At 46.9% G+C, this 18,935-nt stretch overlaps 1 long non-coding RNA gene across 7 annotated transcripts in view; it reads left to right on the plus strand.

The window, feature by feature from the left end:
- Positions 1 to 18,935, plus strand: part of LOC147355696 (uncharacterized) — a 161,549-nt gene that overhangs the window by 2,477 nt on the left and 140,137 nt on the right. For 6 of the 7 annotated variants that reach the window (XR_015144045.1, XR_015144044.1, XR_015144050.1 and 3 more), the window contains exon 2: positions 3,189 to 3,316. The exons of the other annotated variant lie outside the window; for it this stretch is intronic. This is a non-coding gene — a long non-coding RNA (uncharacterized LOC147355696). The remainder of the gene's footprint in view (positions 1 to 3,188; positions 3,317 to 18,935) is intronic. 7 annotated transcript variants of the gene reach the window in all.

Here is an 18,935-nt window from a genome sequence, read left to right on the forward strand (position 1 = left end):
TCCTCTGATTCCAAGGCATTGTTTGCCCTTTGCTGTAGTTCCTCCATTTCAGCACCGCGGGTTGCCTCTCCCATTCCTTCCCCCAGCTTCCCAGCTCCTGAAAAAGGCTAGAAACAGAGGAAAAGGAGCTGGAAAGAGGACTCTGTAACCCGGGAAGCAAAGGCATCACCTGCTCCAGCAGGCGAGGAGCCGGGGACGCTCATATGGGCCAGCATTTCCCGTTATTTTCTTCCGGAGGAGAACTTGGCCTCCTTCCCTCATGCCGGGGACTCACAAAATCCGATTTGAAATCTACTCAAGTGTACACTAACCAGCTTCCTCTTGGCACAGGCTGGAGAGCCTATAATTAGAGCAGACACCATACCAGTTAGCGGGTTTCATTCACATGAACAGAAAGTGTGTTTGCAAAGGGAGATGATGGCTGGAGGAGCAGACTTGGGAAGCTTCTCTGGAGGGCTTGCACCTGCCGAGTGCCAGAAAGATGCCTTTCTAAGTTCAGAGATTGTGGCTGGCTGAATGTGAAACGTGAGTGGGGACTCTGGGAAGGCGATGCCTGTAGTCCTTAAATACATTGTGCTTGGGTTAGGGCACAAATATTCAAATCCCAGCTCCAACACTCAGGTAAGTAATTCAGTTTCTTTGAGCTGTAGCCCATCTGTGCAGTTGGAACATCATTACCGACCTCACAGGGTCGTGTTATCAAGATCTAGATGATGAGATGGTATGTACACAAAACCAGAGCAGGTGCTCAGAGACAGTAACAGGACTTATTAGTAAAACCACCACCTCCACCAATAAAACAATCAGCATTTATTGAGCGTGTATTATGTACTAGACCCTGTTCTAATACTGTACATGTTTCATTTTCACAACGGTTGGTAAGCAACATACTTGAGAAAATTGAGACCCAGCAATGCCATGCCATTTGCACAGAAATCACACAAGATGGTAGCTTTTCATTAACATTCCAAGGGGTGGAGAGAGCATGATGGTGTAAGACAGTGTATGGGGTTGTCTCATGAAATTTACAAACTCATCAGTGCTGAGGTCCACACTTTCTCTTGTTAGGGTCCTAGGAGAAAGGGGAGAGAGTTCGTAGTAAACTCATTTATTGGGCGCATCTACTATAATCTAGATGCTTGTATAGGTGTTATTTTATTTAATTTTTCTCTGGGAGTCTGTGGGTGTGAAAGAATAGCCTCGGAGATTGATGTCTTTTGTCCAGGCTTATGCAGAGCTATGATTAAAACACTGGACAGACCAATCCCAAGTGAGCTGCTCATTTTATAATACCGCAAGATCACCCAAGCCTGTCAGGACTCTGTTCTGTTTGTTTACGTATATCATTTATGGAATGTTAATATAAAATCTGAAAAAGATTGGAAGTTTAAGTCCCATCAGAACTCTTTTTGAATGCAGAGATTAGCTTTAGGGAAGAAAGAAATTTGTTGGATCATCAAATTGAGAGCTTTCAAAGCAGGCTTTCAGGCAAGGCTGAATCCAGGTGCCTGAACAGAGCACATGCTGCTGCTAAGTCGCTTCAGTCGTGTCCGACTCTGTGCGACCCCATGGGCTACAGCCTACCAGGCTCCTCCATCCATGGGATTTTCCAGGCAAGAGTACTGGAGTGGGGTGCCATTGCCTTCTCCAGATTAGAGCACATAGGCCTTCAGCTATTAGCCTCTCTTCCCTCTGTGATGTTGCCACCTTCAAGAAGCCCCTCTCCCCTTTGTAGTGAGATTTCCACTGGCTTTATGGTATCTGGCACAGGCTGCTTTCCCCCCACCTCCCACCATTGGCTTCATTACTTCACCTCAAGTTAGACGATGAGGTGACATGATTCGTGTGGGTCAGCCTCCTCCTGGGTCTCAGAGCAGAGCAGGGGGTGAAGGAGAATGGGACTGAGATGGAGGTTGGAAGGAATATAGCCAACACTCTTTCCTACTCCCCATCTCTAGGATCCAGTCTTGATGCCTTCTTAAGTGCCACAGATTTTCTGCCAAAAGAGGAGACTGCCCTGAAGCTTGTTTTTATCCTAGGGATAGGATGCTCTTTACATGCCCAGGCATTGGCTGGCCCTCCTCCTGGTGGGCCAGTTGGGAGGAAGCATGAAACAACCTCCCTCTGGCTTGGTCTCTGTCAAGACCCAGGGTCCCACGGCTCGATGCCTGACTTTGGATTCCTCCCTCCCCCACCACCCCACTCACTTCTTGTCCAAGTCCACCCAACTTCAGTAGCCTCCTTGGGCTCCATTTCTTTCTTGCTTGTACCCTGGTACTTAGCTTTTTTCCAACCATGTCGTTCCTCGCCCCTCCCTCATCCCACCCCCTCAGGGCTTGGCACATTAAGCCCCCTCTGTCCTGCTCCCACCTCTTTCCAGATGTGGCATCAGGGACCAACCTTCCTCATTCCTTCTCTGCTTCTTTGGCTCTTGTCCAGCTGGACACCATTCACCCACTGTGTGATCTAGGGCCAGTTACCTTCTGCGGGTCTCAGTCTTCTCAGCTGCAGGAATGGGGGCGATCCTTTCAGATCAGCTGGCCTGAGCTTGGCAGTCGTATTTACAGTAACACGAGCACAATATGTAAGGAATTACCAGGAGACTCCGGGCTGCTGCGAGGCCGGATTTGTACTGATATCGCCCCATTATGAGGTGTCATGTTGCATTTGCAGGAGGTGGCTGTCCTGTGCCATATGAAATACTCACCTGCCTCCCCTGGAAGGGATGAGAGCTTCTCCCTGCTTCCTGGCCGCTCCACCATGGAGGGAGCCAAGCCCCAGGCTGTCACCAACACAGGGTGATACTAGGACCTGAAGCACAGCCCTGGGCATCTGGGACAGAGGGGTGAGGCTGGTGGGTGGTGCAGAAGAGACGGAGGGGACCTGTTGTCTGTAATGGTCCAGGGTCCATCAGAGCCTCATTACTCACCTCTTCCCCATAGGCAGAGACACTTGGGATTGGAAGGAGCTATGGGTTGAATTGTCTCCATCTCCAATCTCTGTGTTGAAGCCCTAACCCCCAGTACTTCAAAAGGTGACATTATTCAGAAATAGTGCAACTGCAGATGTGAGTAGTCAAGATGAGGTCGTACTGGAGTAGGGCGGGTCCCTAATCCAGTGTGTCTGATGTCCCCGTAAAGGGGGGAGGTTTGGAGACACACACAGGGAACTCTTTCTGAATACTGCAGGTGTGCTGCCACAAGCCTGAGGACTGCCAGAAGCTGGGAGAGAAGCCTGGAAGAGACCCTTTCCTAAAGTCATCAGAGGGACCCTGGCCCTGCCCATATCTTGACTTTGGACTTCTGGCCTCAGAACTGTGAGACAATGAATTTCTGTGATTCTAAGCTGCCCAATTTGTGATGGTTTGTTACAGCAGCCTAGGAAAATAATCCAGGAAGGGAATTCACAGATCCCTAGGGGTCCAAGGAGGTACTACGTGGGCAGGACATAGAGGATGAACTCTGGGATCAGCCAGAATTGACTTTGAAAATGAGAGTTGAAGTTTTAGAAGGGAATTTGGTGTTGAGAGTCAGAATCGGGGCTCTGGAGATAGAATGAAGACATCCTTACTTCCTCCCTGTGGGACACCAGGTCTAACTTCTCTGGGCCTCAGTTTTCTCCTCTGTGAAATAGGGACAACATATCATTATCCTCATAATATTGTTGGGAGATGAAATGATATAACACTTGGGAAGCAAATAGCATATAGACCATGTTAGCTTTCCTCATTGCCAGCTGAGTGAATTTAGTCACTTTGCTTGTATAGACCTTAGTTTTCTCATTTGTAAAAGAGGGCTAATAATTTTGTCCTCACATTTTTGTTAAAAGCATAAAGAAGGTAGACAATCACTTACTTGTTCCAGTAACTGGCAGATAGTAGGAGATAAATAATTGTTAGCCTCATTCTTTCCATTTGAGTTTCCCATCTATGTAGTTGCTCAGCTTCTGCTTGAATACCTCTAGGGATGGGCAGCTCCTTATGTTTTATAATGTTAAATTCTATAGGGAATAGAAGCCTCACACAGAGAATCCTGATTCAAGGAGACTTTATAAGGTCCCATACATGTGTTACTCTTTCTCCTTAAGATTCCACTTTATACATGAAGGGGCTGAGGCCCAGGAACCAAACAGAAAGATTAGAAATAAGGTCTCTGGAAAGGGAACCCTCCTGCACCGTTGGTGGGGAGGTAAATTGGTGCCCCAACTATGAAAAGCAGTATGGAGGCTCTTCAAAAAACTAAAAATAGAGTTGCCATATAATTCAGAAATCCCACTCCTGGGCATATATCCAAATAAAACTCTAATTCAAGAAGAGGCGGGCACCCCGGTTTTCACAGCAGCCAAGACTGGAAACAACCTAAATGGCCGTCAGCAGATGAGTGGATGAAGAAGACGTGGTCAGCATATACAATGGAGCACCACTTGGCCACAGAAAAGGATGAAATAATATCTGCAGCAGTAAGATGGACCTGGAGATTGTTGGGTGGCGCTACTGGTAAAGAGCCCGCCTGCCAGTGCAAGTTCCATCCCTGCATTGGGAAGATCCCCTGGAGGAGGAAATGGCAACCCACTCCAGTAATCTTGCCTGGAGAATCCCATAGACAGAGAAGCCTGGCGGGCTACGGCCCATGGGGTCACAAAGAGCTGGACACGATTAAAGTGACTTAGCACACACACAGATGATCATACTAAGTGAAGTCAGTCAGAAAGAGAAAGACAAGTACCACGTGACGTCACTTGTATATGGAACTGAAGTGTGACACAAACGAACTTACCTACGAAACAGAAACGGACTCTCAGACGGTGGACCTGTGGTCACCAAGGCGGGGGGTGGGAGAGGGTTGGACTGGGAGTTCGAGATTAGCGGATACAAACTACTGTATGGAGAATGGGTAGACACCAAGGCCCTACTATATAGCATACAGAACTCTCTTTAGTATCCTGTAATAATAGTATAAAAGAATATGAGAAAGAATGCACGTGTGTGTATAGGTAAAACTGAATCACTGTGCTGTGCAGCAAAAATTAACATGACATTGTACATCAGCTGTACTATGAGTGTGGAAAGAGTGACGGGGGAGGGTGGGTGACGTGGGGACACGGCACACCACAGTAGCCCCCTCTTCCTGTCTGTCTATCTCTTCTTCCACGCTTGCCTCTCTCCTGCTATGGCCTAACATGTGAATTAGCTCACACCTTTCCCTGCTTCTGACTTTCAGTGGATTCCCATTGCACTTGGAAAATAATCCCAAAGGCCTTTGCTTGGCAGACAAGGACCCTCGTGACTCTGGTTCCTTCGCCAACCCCATCCTGGGATATTCCACCCTAAACAACCTCACGCCAACCTCAAGGCCTCTTCCTGTCTTCAGATGGACCATTCCTATGACCACCTTGGGGCCACCCTCTGCTCATCCTGTCTGAGCATCACGTGACAGCAACTCCTCACCCTTCAGGCCTGGATCTAAAGCTCACTTTATCCTAGAGGTCCCCACTCCCCTGCCCCCAGTGCCTCTGAGCTGGGTCAGTCTCCACCCCTGCGTATTACCCTTACTGTGCTGTTTTATTTCCACTATCACGCATGGCACCAGTGGTATGAGTATGTTTATTCTGTGCCTATTTGATGAATGCCTCTCTTTCTCAGCAGACCAAAAGCTCCAGGGAAGCAAAACTCATGCTTTTTTAGAATTCACAGTTGGCCCCTGGGCACCTGGTAGGAACTCAGTAACTGTCATTTGAAAGGTTGAATTGCACGGGTGTGAGTGTGGGTCTAGGGTATGCATGAGGTGGGTGGGATGGGATGTGGTGGTTTTTCTCAGGGAACTGACATAGGTATCAGATTTGTAGCTATGAGATGATAAGTTGGAGAGTGACCAGAACTGTGTTTTAAAAGAAACAGGTGCCTAAACTACATGTGTTAAATCTGGCAAGGAACAGACCTGGGGAACGTGAGACATGTCACTATCCTGTGAAGACAAGACTGTCTCTGTTCCCCAGGATGTCCCCAGGATCTAGCCCCATCTCTGATACAGAACCTTAACTCAAGTGATGCTCAGTGGGCATCTAAAGAGAGAATACAGGGGCGCAGACCTTGTCTCGATCAAGGAAAATTCTTTGTCATGTTTGGAGCTGGCACATGCTTGGGGGGAGAGTGGGTGGACTTCACCTGGGTCTTCAAGTCCCTTCCAGCTCTGAGACTCCATGCTCTAAGAGACCTTTCCCTGGCTGGGCAGACCTGGGCAGAAGGCAGAGTAGCTTTCCTTTTCTCGGTTGGGAGCACTGGGTGGAGGGGGCTGGGAACAGATCAGTGCCTCACTCCTGGACCGGAGTCTGGTCCTGTTGGTCTTAGCCGCGGGCCTGGAAGCAGCACTACACTCCTTGAGACGGGACCTCCTCCCTCTTCTGCCTCTGTAGGTCCTCAAGCACGAGTCCTAAGCAAGCCTTGTTACCTCTCTGCTTGGGTAATGATTTCCCCAGGTCTCACAGTGCTTATTATCGAAGTCACAACAAACAATCATGGGCCTCCTAATTAAAAACCAGTCTTCGTTTGGTCCCTGTGCTTGGGACTGCAGCTTGGCATTACCTTATCCAAGATGGAAAGCTAGTTGGCAGAGGTCTTTAGTGAGAACTTGCTACCCAGGAAGTCAGGACAGAGCCAGTTCAGAGGGGCTGAGGGAGCCTGGACAGTCTCCCTGAGCTCAGTGGGGCTCATCAGAGCAGGATGTATGTTCACAGTGACCCTTGTGTGGAAGCCTAGTGAAAATAATGTGGACTCAAGCAGCTAAGGTTTAGAACACCAGCTCCTCTAGGTGACCTTGAAGAAGTCACTTCATCTCTTGGGCTTTAGTTTTCTTATCTGTAAACTGGGGATTGCAACAGTGTTTACCTCTTAGAGTTGCTGTGAGCAGGAAGTGAGTAAAGTAGTGAACACAGAAGGTCCCAGAAGGCCAACATTTTGCCTTACCGGAGGCAAAGACATATTTCTTACGCTGAGGGACTTATATTCTTCCATGTCTGCTGCTTGGCCCAGTAGTTGCCTAATAGTGGAGAAATGCTTTCTTGGGCCACCTTAAGTGAGAAATGTGGTCATTTCTTTCACTCCTGGAAAAAAAGTTGGCTTGAGGAATTTCAGAATGTCCGCAGAGGGCTGGATGACCTCAAGTCCATTCAGCCTTATCTCCTCACATTGAACTTGTAATGCCTGAGAGCCGGAGAGGGAAGAGTGCTTGTCTATGGTCACACAGCTGTAAACGCAGAGCCAAGATGAGCACTCAGCCCTCATACTCTTTCTAGGGGGTGATGGCATTATGGCAATTGGCCATTGTCTCAACCCTGTTGATGAGACCAGAAGCAGCCTTCCTGAGTCACTGAAGCAGGGACCCTGGGACGGTCCCTTCAACCCAAGGCCCATGCAGGGCCAAATCCCAACAGGGGAGTTTGCTCATAACAAAACCACAGGCTGACAGCCTTGTACTCACAAACAGTGTTGAGGGAGGTGAAGGGGAAGTAAGTGCTCTCTTGACTTTCTGAAGGAAAACAATTTTCTTTCTTGGTAACTGCAATTACTTGAAAACCGTGTCAAAACAGTCGTTTTTCTCCAGTGCTGTCTCTCTCTCTTACTCTCTCTCTTCCCCCTCCCTCCTTTCTTTCTTAACTAGTGTTTAAGGGGCCAAAGAAACTGCAGGGTGATCGAGAGAGCAAAGATCTTAGTTAAGGACCTTTGACAGAGGCACATAAGCCTCCCTGCCACCGCCCCCCCACCCACCCGCAATACCCTTAGCTGAGCTCTAGTGCAGAGAAGGGTAGCAGCTAATTAATGTCCGAGATCTGATGAGCTTAACTCCTTATGTGGGTATTTCATTGCTTCTTGGTTCCACTTCCTTATGAAGTGATAAGTACGGTGTTGATGGACATTTCTTTCTTTTTTTATGAGACGCTTGGAGGGCCCTCATCTCTCCAAAGCACTCTAGGAAGGTTGTCTAAGTGAGAGTTGCTGCTTGTTCTAATTAGGGTCCCTTCCAATTCCAAACCTCTTTGAATAATAAATAGATAATGAGATTTAGAAAAACAAAGGCTGTGTCCTTAAGCTGTGGACCATAGTTCATCAGCAACTTTGGGGCCACTTAGCTCCATGACTGCTTGGACAACTGTATCGGTACCTAGAACACCCAATTAATGGTCCTATTTCCACTGTCTGATCACTGAACAGACAGGGGGAGAGGTCACCGGAGTCCCACTTATAGAACTAAATAAGACACCTTTGCAGAGTTTCTCCTCAGCACCCTCTGTTTAATTACAGAAATGATTGTTTGACCAAACTAATAGTTTAGCAGAAAGGTGATCATGTGAATGCAAAATCCTTCCCAGGCCAGGAGAACAAGGATTTAACTTCCACCTCTGCCCTCAACCAAACCTGTGTCATTTTCATCACACATTCGTGACTTATTTGGAGTTCATGTCTCTGTTACTCCTTTCTTTAGGAGTCTTGTCTTGTGGATGTGATGGGCAATAACCTAAGCTGTATCTGCCCCTTTGAGACTCTCAGACCCTCAAGGGCAAGGAACAGACCTGACTTATCTGTGCAGTGCTGGACACAGTAAGTGTTCAGTGAGTGTATGACTGGCTGACTAACTGATGGGCTGAATGAATGTTAAAAGGGATTTTGAATTTAAGCTCACTGAGGGCAGGGACTTATGTCTTTTATTTTTTTCCTGGAACAATGTTTGGCACAGAGTAGGTGCCTGCTAATTGCTTATTGTACTGTGTGAGCATAGGAATGGATATGAGAACAAAGGCTGCTTTTCTTTGCTAATTGTGTGAACTAGAGAAAGGAATTAATCTCTTTTCATGGATGTAGTTATGGGGATGAAGTGACTTACGTGACGTTGCTTGCTGAAGTATACCGTAATATACACATGTGTATTGGTTACCCACGGACGCAATAATGCTCTGAAAGGTGCATGAAAAGGTGCTGAACACACCTAACCATCAGGGAAACGCAAGTCAAAACTACAGCGAGGGGACTTCCCTGGCGGGCCAGGGGTTAAGAGTCCGCCTTCCAATTCAGAGGACGCAGGCTTGATCTCTGGTCTGGGACCCAAGATCCCACAGGCCGAGGGACAACTAAGCCAGCACACCACAACTCCTGAGCCCTTGCCCCACAAGCTACAAAACCTGTGTGTTCTGGAGCCCATCTGCTGTAACTGAGAGAAGGCCACACATCGCAAGGAAGAGCCCGTGTGCCGTAATTATGATCCAAAGCAGCCAATAAATAAATATTAAAACATCACAACGAGCTATTTCCTTACAGCCGTCAGGATGATGAACATGACTGCCTAAAGTCTGAGTGCGCAGTCCCAGGACCGCGGTAGTTTTTCCCTGCCTTAGGCCAAAAAGAACCCCAGAATCTAGGATGAGGTAAAGGGGAATTCGTTCTCCTCTCCTCACCAGTTAAAATAGATGCTCTGGAGGAAACTCTGGTGGGGGCCATGTCTGAGAGGATGGGTGTTCAGGGTCACGTGGCCTTAACAGGGGTGGGGGAAGGGAGGGGGACACAGGGTCTGGGAGGCAGAAAGGTCTGGCAGAAGGTTATCCAGGCCCTCTCCTAGAACTCCCCGTCTAAGCTGTGGACTTTAAGAATTGTACCTTATTTACTCCTGTCCTCAGCAACCAGTGGGGCATCTGAAGCAGGGACACTCAGTAAATGCATGACTGAATTTAAGAAGCAGCATGACGGTCTGCCCTAGGGAGGGCCATCTTTTCCAACAGCGGAAATCTAAAACCAGAAATGGGGCGGTCAGAGGCAGGAGGATTGGGCTGTTGGCACCGTGACTACACCTCTCACCAGGGGAAGCAGGTCTTTAGCTACTAGTTATGGAGAAATATTACCCGGTGCCAGTACTGTTTAACTTGCGTACCTTTGGCCTGGGGGCTGCAGAGACACCCCTCGCCCTACCAGCTGAGAAGTGCCTCACAGGCCAGTCAGCATCCTTTTAAGCAACTGGGCAAAACGAGAAACTTTGGATGGCTTTTGGAGGTAGGACCTGCTCATTCTAGCCTTGTTGCCTCTCCCTTTTCTTCTATCTCTGGATCAGGGATAAACAGTTACAGAAATTGAGCTTCTTCAGTATCAAACAGGTCTGAGTTCAGATCCAGGGTCTACCATTTGCTCTACGTGTAACCTCGGGCAGGGAATGAATGTCTGTTCTCTGAGCCTCGGTTTCCTCATCTGTAAATGGGTATGATAGTAGCAGAACCCATTCTTGTGAAGATTCAGTAAGGTAGTCTGGGACAAGTACTTAGTCCTGACTTCCTCAAATATGTATTGAGGGCTGGCTTGGTGCCAAGACTCGAGAGATATAGTGGAGACAAAAGCAGATACAGTGTCTGCCTCTGTTGGTAGTAGGCTGGTGGTGGTAATGGTCAAGTTAGAAATCACACAGAGAAATGTGAAATTGCCATTGTGATCACTCCTGTGAGTGGAGTTGCACAAATCTCTGAGTCTCCAGGGAGGAGTTCAGCCTTGTCTGGAAGGTCAGAGAAAGCTTCCCTGAAGTAGTGACTCTTGGGCAAAAATCCAAAGAAGCAACAGCTGGAAAGCATTCAGTGTATGTATCATTGTCCTCTTCTTTCTCACCTTCAGAGGTCAGTTTAGCTCAGCTGGTAAAGAATCTGCCTGCAATGCAGGAGATCCTGGTTCGATTCCTGGGTTGGGAAGATCCCCTGGAGAAGGGAATGGCTACCCATTCCAGTATTCTTGTCTGGAGAATTCCATGGACAGAGGAGCCTGGCAGGCTACAGTCTATGGGGTCACAAGGAGTCAGACAGAAGTCTTCACAGAGTCCCAGCAATTAGATTTGCAGAGCGTTTGTCTTCCCAAAGGTTCATTGTGCCTGGAACCCTGCCATTAGGTTGGCAGCCCTTACAGTCCTCTTTTGGGTAGAATTTTTTCCTCATTATTTATAGTGGCCAACAAAATGGGTCAACTCCCCATGAGGAGAGACAAATTTAAGATGTTGATTAAAAGAGAGATTTGGGAGCAGGTACATTTAAAGGTGGGCTTCCTAGGTGGCGTCAGTGGTGAAGAACCTGCTTGCAAGGCAGGAGGTGCAGGAGACGAGGGTTCGATCCCTGGATTGGGAAGATCCCCTGGAGGAGGGCATGGTAACCCACTCTAGTATTCTTGCTGGGAAAATCCCATAGACAGAGGAGCCTGGTGGGTACGGTCCCAAAGAGTTGTACGCAACTGAAGTGACTGTGTATGCATGCATAATCAAAGGCAAGATGGAGAAGATACCTAGACTCTCTACCTCCTTTTCACCTCCCCACAACCCCATAATCTTAGAGAAGTCTTAGTAACATAAGCTTAGAGAGGTCACAATCTTAGTAACCACCTAATTCAATCCACTTATGTAACGCCCGAGAAACCTGAGGTTCAGAGAGGGTTAGGTATTTGCCCGAAGGCACACAGCAGGTGACTTACAGCATAGGGACTTGTACCAGGGTTTCTTAAACGCTCTTGTGCTTTTTTCCTCTCTGCACCATATTCCTTCTAGTTTTTTTTTGGGTGGGGGGAGGGGGTGCTTAAAATTGCCTCCTAAAGGAAGGCAGCAGATTTATGGGTTAATAAACATTTACAATGAGCCGCTGAAAAAACAGACTCAGGTAGACAGGAATTATTCATTCAAATTAACTATAAATTAAGATCAACCTAATTTAGGCCTATTAAAATGGAAAGCATATTATCTCTCATTCAAAGGAATTTGTATTTGATGCAAATAGAACAAGTTCCTAAACTTTAGAAATGTTCTTGGATTTTTCATCTGCGTAGTTAACCAATGGAGAATGGGCCCCCGATTTAAAAGCAGGGGAACATACGGAACAATAATTAGTTATGTAAATAATGTGGCATTCTTGTTTATAATTAGTTCAAGAATAAAATAAAATTCACGCATGTCACAGGACTAATTTTCGTATGCAAATGAACAATCAAAATTATAAACGGTAATAATGCAGTTTGGGAGATGTGACATTCTCAATTTATTAGCAGAGGTGCCAGTTACAGCTGATGATGGCTGACGTTGAGAGATTTCAAAGGTGCCCAGACCTGAAAAATTCTCACCCATCAAGAGGAGAAAATCTAACTGGAATATTTTCACCCATTTTATATTGCTGCTGGCCGCAAAGTGTGCCCAGGGCTCCCCCAAGGCTGAAAAGAGGGATTGCCACACCAGGGAGAGAGGATGCCAAGAGAATCTTTGAAAATGTTGCCTTGAATCTCGCTGGTGGAAGGAGCCAAGAAAGGGCATTCTAACCTGGGTTCTGGACCTCAACTATGTGTATGACCTTGGGCAAGCCACCTGCCCTTGCTTGGTCTCATTTTCCTCATTTAAGATAGAGGTTTAAGAAAAGAGGTTAAGAAAAGAGGTTAAGAAAGAGTTGGTGGATGTTTTGGAATCAGACATTTGGGTTAGAATCTGTCGTGCTGCTTGCTAACTGTAGGGCTTCCTCCTTACCTCTCTGGGTTTATGTTTCCTCATATGTCAAGTGACAGTAGTAATAGTGTCCCTTGTCTGTAAGCACTGCTGAATTAGCTCAAAGAAGGACTATGTGCAAGTTTGATGGAAAGTATAATATCAGGGGAAGAAAAAGAATGAGATAATGAGAAGGTCTAGAAAAAATGGTGCTTAAATTTTGGCATTTGTGAGAGCTTTGTGTTGTTCTGGAAAATAGGTTGAAATTACACCATGTCACCATGAAGATGTGTATCATGTTTCTTGAGATTTACCCATCCATTCATCCATCCATCTGTCCATCCACCCATCATCCATCCATCCATTCATCCATCTGTCCATCCATCCATCCATCCATCTGTCCATCCATCCATCCATCCATCTGTTCATCCACCCATCATCCATCCATCCATTCATCTATCCATCTGTCCATCCACCCATCATCCATCCATCTATTCATCCACCCATCGTCCATCCATCCATCTGTCCATCCACCCATCATCCTTCCACCCATCATCCATCCATCTGTCCATCCACCCATCATCCATCCATCCATTCATCCATCTGTCCATCCATCCATCCATCTGTCCATCCATCCATCATGCATTCATCATCCATCCATCTGTTCATCCACCCATCATCCATCCATTCATCCATCTGTCCATCCACCCATCCATCCATCTGTTCATCCACCCATCGTCCATCCATCCATTCATCCATCTGTCCATCCATCCATCCATCCATCTGTCCATCCATCCATCATGCATTCATCATCCATCCATCTGTCCATCCACCCATCATCCTTCCACCCATCATCCATCCATCTGTCCATCCACCCATCATCCATCCATCTGTCCATCCACCCATCATCCTTCCACCCATGATCCATCCATCTGTCCATCCACCCATCATCCTTCCATCTGTCCATCCACCCATCATCCTTCCATCCATCTAACTATTAAGAACATTTAGAAGGTTAACTGTGTACCATGTGAAGGGTGGAGACTCCAGGCCCATTAAACTGGTGGCACTTCAGATTTGGGATGGGGATGAATGATTACTGGGCAACTACCCTGTGCTGGGCTATGTCTAGAAGCTTTAGGTACATGATCTCATTTAGTCCTTTTACAGCCCTGAAAGTTATAGGTAACAACACATAAAATAATAATAGCTATCATTTATTGAGTGTTGCTATGCATTAGGCATTATGATTAGACATTTATGTGAATTATCTCAGTTGATGTCCTCAGCAGTTTTGAAAAGGAGTTACTCTTATTTCCCAGATTTACCATTATTTCTTAGATTCAGAGAGATTAAGTGCGCTACCTGAGGTCACCCAGGACAGGAACACTCAAGCCAGGCTCTAGTCCCTGGTCTTTGGAATTCCAGGGGGGCTTCTGTCTCCTTCACTGTGCCTTTAGGACAGTGGTCTTCTCTTGGAGGGGTGCATGCTGGCTCCTGGCCCCACGAGACAATCGTGGGAGTAGGAAGACAAATGCCTTCTCCCAGAATTGTCTCTGCTCCTTCCCCAGGGGGTGTCTCCTCCTGAGAACCCTGACTGGTCAGCCTGTGCTCAGAGCAGCCTGGAGGGTTCTCCACACCTCCCAGATGTGAGTACACACAGCCGTCAGGCTCCCAGGAGTCTCTGGATCCCGAGAGCAGTGGGGGCCCTGCAGGATTAGTTGCATCTCCAGCTCCCAGCAGGGAAGTGAGGGGCTGAGACAGCTCAGCTTGGTTCAGACTGAAGGGAAGGCACCCAGGTGGCAGAGAGAAGACCTCCGTGGCTCAGGGGCTCTGTTCTGCAGGCCCAAGAACCTACGTGGGCAGAGAAAGGCTCATGGCAGGTAGGGAAGGCCATGGAGGGCCTCGCTTCTTCCAGGGGGATGATGTCAGACCCCAAAGTCCTCTTCTCCCATGCAATTCTGGAATTACACAGCTGGAAAAGGAGCCCCAGAAGGATCTGTTTTCAGCTTCTTAATTCTTTTGATGTGGCCTTCTTCCCTGTCTTTCTCTCTCTTTTTCTTCCATGGTTATTTTGGGGCACCTACTGTGTATTATGCTCAGGAAGAACCAGGCAGACCCAGTCTCCAGCTCCATGCTGGGTCTAGGTGGGGAAGACAGAAACCATCAGATAACTGGCACAAAGAAAGGCATGTTTACACACTGGGAGGGTTATGTCAGGGAGTGACACATCTCTCTGCAGCAGGGACTGGCTTCACTGGGGGATTGGCCAGGAAGGGCTTTCCTGAGGGAGTGACATTGGCACCAGGACCAAAGGATAACCAGGTGAAGAATCACTTCACCTCTTGAAGTCTCAATTTTCTTGTCTGTAAAATGGGATAACAGTAGCACCAACATTCTAGGACATTTGTGAGGATGAAATGCCACGAGACGGGGAAATGGATGGTACACAGATGGTCCTTAGTTAGCACACATCATAGCACACCTCCATGTGAAGCCACCGTAGATTGGAAGTTTCACCTTTGACCTAGGAACTGCTTGCTGGCCCGAGGGGCTGAAAAGTGCAAGACCGCCGCATGAAATGCTTTGATGATGAAACACAGAAGAGGAAGGGTCTCTCTGTGCAGTGTGTATGTGCATTTGTGTATGTGTGTATGTGTGCAAAAGAGAAGGGGGCAGAGAGAGAAAGAGAAAGAGGGTTGCATGGAGAACGTGGTGCCTGGGCCATGTCCTAAACAGTTAATACTATTCAAGAGAATGAAGGAGGGAAGAGTGTTGGAAGTAGAAGCAACAGCAAGTGTGAAGTGATTAAAATATGAGAGTGAATGTCGTCTGTTGGTTGATACCTGAAGAAATTCAGATGGTCACATGGAGCAGATGTTCACACAAAACAAGCTTTATTAAGACAACACCATGTAGACATTGCAGGATAAAGCTTTCATTTCTTGGAAAAAAAAAAAAGACAGTGCTGCTATTCTTAATAATAATAACAATGGAGATGATAACAACAATGACCACAAACGCAGAGGGAAGCGGTGCTTTGCCAGACACGACATGTGGCTGACATGCTATCTACTCATTCGGTGATGTTGCCTGACTTGATGTCCAAGGCTGTGTGGGCCACTCACACTGGCGAGGAATTGAGGGTAGCGTTGTGGAGGAATTTTCTGTTCTATCTCAGAAGAGATGCTCTGTTTCTGCAGGGTTACCCTTGGCAACATGAATGGTCTAGACAGGTTCTTTCTTTGTTTCCTGGAGGGTCAAATTGAGACAGATATATTAAGGAAACAGGTTTAGCTCAGTCGAAGAATGATTGTACAGAGCTCTAAGAGGTAGTGAGCTCCCTGTTATGGGGATATGCAAATGTTAACCTGGCTAATTCCTCATTGGAGATGTTTTGAGAGCAGCCAGAGAGAAGTCAGGGACTTCGCTGGTGGTCCAGTGGTAAAGAATCCACCTGCCACTGCAGGGGACATGGGTTCGATCTCTGGTCCGGGAAGATTCCACATGCCTTGGGGCAACTAAGCCTGTGCTCGGCAACTTCTGAGCTCCCACATTCTGGAGTCTGCGAGCCACAACTGCTGAAGTCCGTGTACCTTAGAGCCTGTGCTCTGCAACAAGAGAAGCTATCCCAGTGAGAAGCCCGTGTACTTCCAGCGAGAGAGTAGCCCCTGCTCGCTGCAACTAGAGAAAGCCTGTGCAAAAACCAATGAAGACCCAGTGCAGTCAAAAATAGATAGATAAATTAGAGAAGAAAAGAAGTCAGGGGAAAAGTAGTATGAGAAATTGGACTAGGATACCCCTGAAATCCCTCCATTTCCAAGAGCCTGTGGTTTTCGAGAGGCAGACATGATCTTCTGTGAAAGGCTTTTACGAACAGTGGGAACACTCTCATCTTTGCCGTCCCTGTCTTGAGGAGCCTTGACTATGATTTGCACAACTGCAGGGGGACGGGTGCCTTACTGTCTCACAGTTCCTTTCCAGCCCGTGAAAGCATTCTGGTCTGTACTTGCAGCCGCCCTCTGAAACTGTAACCAGAGTCACCTTCACCTCTTCCCAACTGTTACCACAGCTCCCTGCTGCAGCGGTTGGCTATAGGCAGAGAGCATCACACTTTACGTAGGAAATCCTTTTAAAATACACCAGCCACTATTGGACTTCCTCACTTTAGGCATGCGAGATAAGAATAGCCAGGCCTCCAAGACACCTTGGCTCTACTCCCAGCAGCACTCTTTTTATTTATTTGGCTGCGTTAGGTCTTAGTTGTGGCATCTGGAATCTTCCCTGTGTCATGCGGGATTTTCCACGGTGGCTCACGGACGCTCTAGTTGCCTCCCGCAGGCTCAGTAGTTGTGGCGCTCTTGTGGGCTTAGTTGCTCCTTGGCATGTGGGATCCTAGTTCCTGATCCAGGGATCAAACCTGAGTCCCCTGCATTGCAAGATGGATTCTTAACCACTGGACCACTGGGGAAGTCCACCCCATCCAGCAGCATTTCTTCATGGGACAGATATTTGTGGGGGCCAAAAATAGATCAATCACATTAAACTTAAAATTGAGAATGTGTGTTCATTGAAAGACATGAACAGAGTGGAAAGTGTCAGGAAAGGTCAGAGTGAAAAGGTAAGAAATTGAGTGGGAGGAGATATTTGAAATCTGTATACTTGATGAAGAGGTCATATGTAGACCAAATAAAAGGACTCCCACCATCCACACGAGAATGGCAGATAATCCTATAGAGAAATGGGCAAAAGGCTTGAATAGGCAGTTCACCAAAATGGACATCGAAATGAGCGATACACGTATGTGTTCATTTTCAGAAGTCAACAGAATAATGCGGATTAAAATCACCATGTGATACTACTGCACACACTATATAATGGTTAAAATATTTTAAAAGCTAGGGAATTCCAAATGTTGGTGAGAATATGGAGTAACTGCAACAATTTTGCGTTGCTTGTGGGAGAATAAATTGAGATAACCATTTGGGAAATCTGTTTGCTGGCATCTACTAAAGCCAAGCTTATGTATATCCTATGACCTAGTAATTCCATTTCTTGGTATAAATCCAACTGAAATACATACAGATATGCACCAGGAGACTTGTAAAAGGAAGTTTATAACAGCACTATTTGCATTAGTCCCAAGCAGAAACAACATAAATGCTAACAACAGAAGCATGGCTAAATAAACTACGGTACATTCATGCAGTTGAAAACCAAGCACCCAAGACCACGAACAAACCACAGATACATACAAAAACATGGATGAATCTCATGGCGAATCTCACAAACATGATTTCGGGTGAAAGAAGGCAGACCCCAAAAGAACATGTGCCCTGTGAGTCTATCTACCTCAAGTTCAACAGTTGGACAGACTTGTCTGTGTGTCGGGAGTTGGGAGGGTGGTTATTCTTTGAAGTTGGGGGGGATGACTTGGGGGATATGACAACGTTCTGGGGTCATGGGGTAGGGAAGGCTGGGAATGTTGTGTGTCTTGAGCAAAAGTGCTAGTTGCACACGTGTTTGGTTGGCAAAATTTCATTGGTTGCGTACTCTGACTTGTACATCTTTCCACAAGTATGTTATATATTAATAGAGTTTATTTAAACATATTTATGGGGTCCTGCATTGTGCAAACCAGGCTTGACTCTAGGGAGTCATCCAAAATCAATGGAGAGGAAACCCTCCCCATCATGAGACGAAGTATTAGATGTCCCAGTGGATAACGTGGACTTGCTGGGTGGCCTCAGGCGAGAGACCCCATTTCCCTTAGAGATAGGAGAACTGGGTCTCATTTCCCCATCTGTAAGTTGAGACTCCTAACTCTTTTCCCCAATCACACTCAGCTGGCGAATTCCCTTTTCATCACTCCCTCCTGCCCTCAAAGAGACAAGCCCTCCTCACCATATGTCTCTTTGTTTATTTCCACTCAGAGCCACCTATCAAATCGTGGTCCTGAAAGGCAAGGCAAGGAGGGGCCCTGGCTTCCACCTCCGTGAATCCCACAGCCCTCCTCCTGAGATCTGCAGGGGGAGCATGAAATATTTAAAAGCTTAAATTGAAATCCTGTTAGCGCCAGGTCTTGGAAAGCCAAGTTTCCCAGCCCCAGAACATCAGTATCTGTTTGCCGGTGTCACTTAGGGACCCCGGCTTTCCAAACCATTGACTGAACCTTTCTGTCAATCCAACACTTTTAGGGTAATTTAACTTAATAATACCTTTGTCGGCACCGGCGCCTGTATCTGAAGGGTGATTACCATAGAAGTTATTTTCGGTTGTTTAATGGAATGTAGTAAATTCTCAATTGACAGGGCAGACCCTCAGAATGGCTTTTCAAAGTGTTTACCTTTCAAAGCTTCCCCCCCTTCACTTTACCAAACTTACTACTTGGAGCTGGTGAAGACTTCATAAATTATTAGCAATTGTTCTCCCCCCGTGTTCACATGCATCATTAATTCTTTGTAA

Source organism: Bos grunniens, chromosome 17 (assembly GCF_055505025.1).
Source record: "Bos grunniens cultivar Pamir isolate PY7600 chromosome 17, Bosgru_T2T1.0, whole genome shotgun sequence".
Taxonomy (NCBI): Eukaryota; Metazoa; Chordata; class Mammalia; order Artiodactyla; family Bovidae; genus Bos; species Bos grunniens.